The following is a 6,000-nucleotide window of genomic DNA, read 5'->3' as shown; positions in this document are numbered from 1 at the left end:
TTATTGTGGTGGTTGTAGTTCTTGAAAGAGCAAAAGGGGTGAGGAACCAGTTCCCAGTCAGTTTTATAAAGTACATGATTGCTTGTACTGGTACCAAGTCCAAAGTGCAGTATTTCAACTGTGAATGATTGGATGTTTTCCCAGATTCCCATAAAGTCATTAAATACAGCGTAAAGGGTCAACTATAAAATAACCAAAAGATCAGTACATGCAGAACTAGAGCAGATTGTCAAGAGAACCCTCATTTTCAAGGAGGTGAATACACACCTTCAACTGCATAGCCTTGGAGGTGGCCTTCTCTGTGAAAATGGGCCTTGTAAAGCATACTCTGGTAAGGTCTCTTAAAATTTGCTGTGCCCTCTACAGGTATGTCTTCTAAAGTCAGCAGCCAAGAGCCAAGAGCTCCTCCATCACTAAAGAACTCATCTCATGTGGAATTTCCCTTTGGAAAAATCTTCCCTTAAGTAAGATCCAGTCTCAGACCATGTCATTTAGGATAGACATAAATAGATGATGGAATTTTCTTCCTAGTAGCTGGCACCATGCTGGTTTCTGGATTTAGTATGAGAATAATGTTGGTAGCACACTGATGTTTTATTTGTTGCTAAGTAGTGCTTACCCTAAGTCAAGGGCTTTTCAGTCTTTCATGCTCTGCCAGTGAGGAGGGGTACAAGAAGCTGGGAGGGAGCAGAGACAGGACACCTGACCCAAACTAGCCAAAGGGGTATTCCATACCATAGAGCATCACGCTCAGTTTGGAAACTGGGGGGAGATGATTTTTCCTGGGGGACAGGCTGGCTATTGGTCAGTGGGTGATGAGCAGTTATAGTGTGCAACACTTGTATTTCTTGGGTTTTATTCCTCTGTCTCTTTTTGTTGTCTCCCATTTCATGTGTATTATTTTGAATGCTTTTGTGGCAAAGACTCATCCAAAAGAATAAGGATGATTTCCAGAGGATCTACATATGTTAATTTAGGCCTCTCCATAGAAGTAACAGGGAGTTGGGTTGTCACCTATGTTTACTGAACCATGTTGCAGAATTTGATAGCTCTACTAAGATGTTTCTGTTAAACTGTATGACTGCTCAGCAAACTAGTGGGGAAATCATTATTTCCTAGCCTGCTTTGGTAGAAGGTGGGAGCCCAGCACTGACAAGAGCTGGAGGTGTACTTCCTGCAAAAACAATGCTCCTACAGGAAGAGTACTCCAAGAAAAACTGAGGAGACATGTCATCAGGCAGAGGGGACACTGCTAAGCATTGGGATGTGCACACTAGCTCAGCAGACGGCTGAAGTTAAAGCTTTCAGATCATCTTCACCAGTGGAGGGTCACCTCAGTGCCCCAGAGGTCCAAGCATGCTTTAGAACCTTAGAAGAACACTTGGCTTCCAGTGGCATGGGAAGGAAAAGATGAGATTGGGAATCAGCTCCTGGTTTCTTAGTAGTGCAAAGCATTACCACTGTAGCAGCACAGGTCACCATGCAGATTTTAGATGTTCACAAAGAGTTTGTTTTCTCAAGAAGTACTCAGTCAAGGAGGGAAAATCATAGAATCATAGAATAGAGTTAGGGTTGCAAAAGGACCTTAAGATCATCCAGTTCCAACCCCCCTGCCATGGGCAGGGACACCTTACACTAAACCACGTCACCCAAGGCTCTGTCCAAGCTGGCCTTGAACACGACCAGGGATGGAGCATTCACAACTTCCCTGGGCAACCCATTCCAGTGCCTCTCCACCCTTACAGTAAAGAACTTCTTCTTTCTATGTAATCTAAACTTCCCCTGTGTAGGTTTTAACCTGTTACCCCTTGTCCTATCACTACAGTGCCTAATAAAGAGCCCATCCCCAGCATCCTTATAGGCCACCTTCAGGTACTGGAAGGTTGCTATGAGATCTCCAGGCTGAACAGCCCCAACTTCCTCAGCGTATCTTCATACGGGAGGTGCTCCAGTCCCCTGATCATCCTCGTGGCCTCCTCTGGACTTGTTCCAACAGTTCCATGTCCTTTTCATGTTGAGGACACCAGAACTGTACACAATACTCTAAGTGAGAGCAGAGAACAGGGGCAGGATCACCTCCTTTGAGATGATTGAATTTGTCTTTTGCTGTCTGCTATAGAGACAACTCATTATCATGCTGCAACAATAGGCATTTCCAAATTGAAGCTGAAAATATTAGTCCATTTGTGGCACATGGAAAGCCTAAACAGCACATTTCATGCTTGTTTATGGCAGCAACAGGCATGGAAGCAGAGACAGGATGCGGGGTTGAACTTTTCAGTCCTGGGTGTGTTTATGTAGAGACTTTCCTTCAGTTTGTTGTGCCAAAATACAAGCAGGCCATGAATCTGAATTTTCCCCAAGTTCAAATGCAACCGTATTCAGACTCCTCAGACCCTTGTTTATTTGACGTTGTGACGTTTACACAGACACACAGGGACTCATTTAAACCATCCAACTCAAATCCTCCTACAGCCACAAACACATAAAATTTGAATGCTTTTTTTTCAGACATTTTGGCTGAAATGAAACTTTTCTACAGTAATAAATAACAGAATAATTATTTTTACTTCCTACACAGGAACTCAACTGTTTGATTGATTTTTCTCTTTTTGGCAGAGCTGATAGGTCTGAAATAGCTTTCCCTGGCATCTCAGCAATAACAGTTCCCATTAACCCTGAAGACTCCTGATGACCTAAAGTCAACTTTAGGATATTTGATTTCTCCTTCTCCCTCCTGCCCACATGGGAATGCGAGAGGAAACAGCACAGCATAGTAGTGATTAGAGCCTAACTTTTTGCTGTCCCTAGCATCTGTGCAACAGGTCAAGGTAAATTCACATCTACCTTTCCATACACTTTATACTTGGCAGTTATTTTTGGTGGAATCTGAGGATTTTTGATATTTGCCTAGGATTTCCTTACCCAGCAGGAAGAGCAGAGAACTTCTGTGCAGAGCTTAAGAGAAATAAACTGATCATTATACTTGAAAATCACAACCATTTCTGGTGCCTACTCAGTGCTTCCTGGAAACTCTGGACCAGCCGTGCCCACATTGTACAGAAGGTTCTTCAGTGTGCAATAAGCCCTGTGCAAACCAAAGATGTTGGTCTTAGGGCGTACAGTGAGTAGCTGTATGGCTAAAAGCTTCCCAGAAACCTCAGGCTGAGCATGTGTGTCTGCACACATCTGTCTGGGAAATGCCAGGTTCCACTCATCATTGGCAAATGCTCATGTTTAATGGGAACTACTGTGCTGACAGGTCTTTGGCTGCTTCAATTACATGTGAACGGTAAAGACATTATTGTTCTCACTGGTGTAACTAGACACACATGCTTGCCTGCCCTGGCTTGTTCCAAGCCACTCAAGTTTTGGTAGCCTGTGTGGCACACATTTGTCTCATCATTCATCTGAGCTGATTCAACTACCACCATGCAAACCCAGCCCATACCCAGTTTAGTCTTTCAGGCACCGGTCAGTCTTATTGTTCATGCATCCAAAATGATACAATAATCTCCTTTAACCTTCTGTGTATATTTATATATGGCAGAAAGAACTAGAAGAGTAGAATCCCATTAACCTCATTGAAATGATTTGCGAAAGCTCAGAAATCAGGGAGGTCCACATGGAAGAAACAGTGGGGTGAATCACTGGAGGCTTTTCCTTGTGAGCACAATTGTGATGATGCGATCTTAGAACGGCAGAAAGCAACAGGAAGCAGACTAACATGCTGGGATAATGTTTGGAATATGTTTAGTGTCTCTACATTACTGACGGAGTACTCTTGGATCTGTTTGACCGTCATTCTACCAGGAAATTGTTCCAGTTTCTGTGGTCTGGAATGGTTAAGAAGCAAAGGATCTTTGTGTTGGAGAACATCACTCTTCCCACTGCACTGAAATGTACAGCAGAGTACAGTACAGTAAGTATTTAGCTAAATTATTGTTCCTTCAATGACTGTGTTTCCGCAGCCCCGTTCTGTCAGCCAACACAGTGCCTCTCCTACATTAATCTTTCCAGTTTGAACCTTTTCTTTTTAATTTTATATTTTTTAAAACTGTAGCCACCATTCACTTTTCTTCCCAAACACACTAGAAAAGTTGTATGAAATGAGGCCAGTGTAGGCCCATGTTCCCTGGTACAAATAAGACCTGTAGATGGGGATCCTTGCAGGTAACACTAAGACGCAAGGAAGTCTGGAAAATGCAATTCACTTAATAGTGAACTTAATAATAAAGTCACTTAATAGTGACTTTAAGTTTGTCTGGATGTAGCTATGTGGATATCAACTGCTGCAGCTTTTGTACTTTACTGCTTCTGCAGGGAACCAGTAAAGATTACTGGAAGTTTCTGCCTTCCAAAGGCAGTCAAGTCTTTGGTAGGCTTAGATACCTTCTGGACATACCAGTTTGTCTTCACTAACCACAAAGTCCCCAGGAGACACTTAACTGTAGGCACTGTCTGCCTCTAGGTCAATGTATCCGTGTATCAATCTGTCATGGGGAGACTGTCATGGGCTTACCCATATGGTGGCTGTGAGGATAAACATGTTACCAGAGGTATTTACAAGTGGAGAGCTGGAGAAGCCTACATGATAGAGTGGCTGTTGTGTAAGAGTAAGATATTGTCTCTGTGTGTGTGCATAATCTCATTCAAATTATGGAGTTAGAATCCAGCATCTGAGAATCATTTTCTCTAAAGATCATAATTGTAAATTTTAATCAAATAAATATTGAAAGACATTATACGAAACTCCCACACAGGGCCCTGCCCTGCAACCTGAAACATAAAATATACATACAGCAGATTCTGTTCACCACAAAACTATGCCAGGAATATAAAAGTATCTTTTTATACAGATTGGCTTGCATCCCATTCCAGGGTCAGAGACATGACATTGCAATAAACATTCATGGATCGTTTGGAAATCACAGGCATCTATGAGCTGTCTTGCCTCCTCTCCCTTTTTCAGCTGAGTTGATAAAGCCCCTCACTCCTTCCTCATCATTCTCATCTCCTTAATTCCACAGTAATTCATACAGCAGAGTTTCACCATCTAAATCATTTGTTAAATGGTTAAGCCCCTTTTGAGGCTTTTAAAGCAGCTGGCTGTAGGACCGACTCAAAGTCTAATTAGTATCTCTCGTGAGAGGATGCTTTTTTTCTGCCTCTCACTTTCTTGATGACTACAGAACCCCATGAATATAATACTTTCTAAAGTTATAGTTGCTTGCTTGCCTTCCTTCTCACAGAGGGAGCCACTATGCTGAGAAAACACCAATAAGAAAAGTCTATAAATTCAGTCTTATATATTCAGAGCATCATAAAACCAACCAAGGCGTGAATTCCCACAGGCACTGTGTTCCTCTGCAGCAGTGTGAAGAACAAAGCCCCCACCATCTGAACCCTCTTGCCATATGATGTGTGCTGGCAGGCTCCTAGTAGTACCCAGAAGTAGCTTTGGCCTTTTTTGGCTTGGGAATTAGTGTGAATTTCTATCCTGCATCAGCTAGGGAGCAAAGAAGAGGGACAACAGACACACCTAGTTGTCCACCCCTTTCATGATGGTAGTTGGTTGGCACTTGCAAAGGCCAGGCATTAGGCAGCAGGCACACAGTCTTTAGGCCTGCTATCTCCATGGTAGCTGGTTGACTTCCTAAATCACAAATAGATTAAATGCATATCTGTTAAGTTTCTCCCAATTGAATAGAGAAACCGAAGAAGTCTTCATTAATTTATCTCCAGTATGGGGAGACTGACATTTACCATGGAGAAAACAAGTTCTAAAGACTAAGCTAGCTGTAAAAGACAGATGTTCAGACTCTTCTTCTACCTCATGTCCTTATTCTACCTTTGCCCATCACATATGGTTAGATAATAAAAAATATTATTTCAGTCTGAGTTACCTCAGTGGATTATGGACATATGGATAGGATCCTTTAAGCTACAGTAACACACATAAGTAAAAACCCATAACTTCTCACCAAGGAATAGGAGTAT

At 42.4% G+C, this 6,000-nt stretch overlaps 1 long non-coding RNA gene across 1 annotated transcript in view; it reads left to right on the top strand.

The window, feature by feature from the left end:
- The first annotated feature begins 3,832 nt into the window (after nt 1-3,832).
- The window catches only part of LOC136010832 (uncharacterized), a 48,393-nt gene continuing 46,225 nt past the window's right edge, over nt 3,833-6,000 (top strand). Inside the window, exon 1 of the long non-coding RNA XR_010611022.1 lies at nt 3,833-3,922. This is a non-coding gene — a long non-coding RNA (uncharacterized LOC136010832). The remainder of the gene's footprint in view (nt 3,923-6,000) is intronic.

Source organism: Lathamus discolor, chromosome 3, assembly GCF_037157495.1.
Source record: "Lathamus discolor isolate bLatDis1 chromosome 3, bLatDis1.hap1, whole genome shotgun sequence".
NCBI lineage: Eukaryota > Metazoa > Chordata > Aves > Psittaciformes > Psittacidae > Lathamus > Lathamus discolor.
This window is presented reverse-complemented; position numbering and strand designations above follow the sequence as displayed.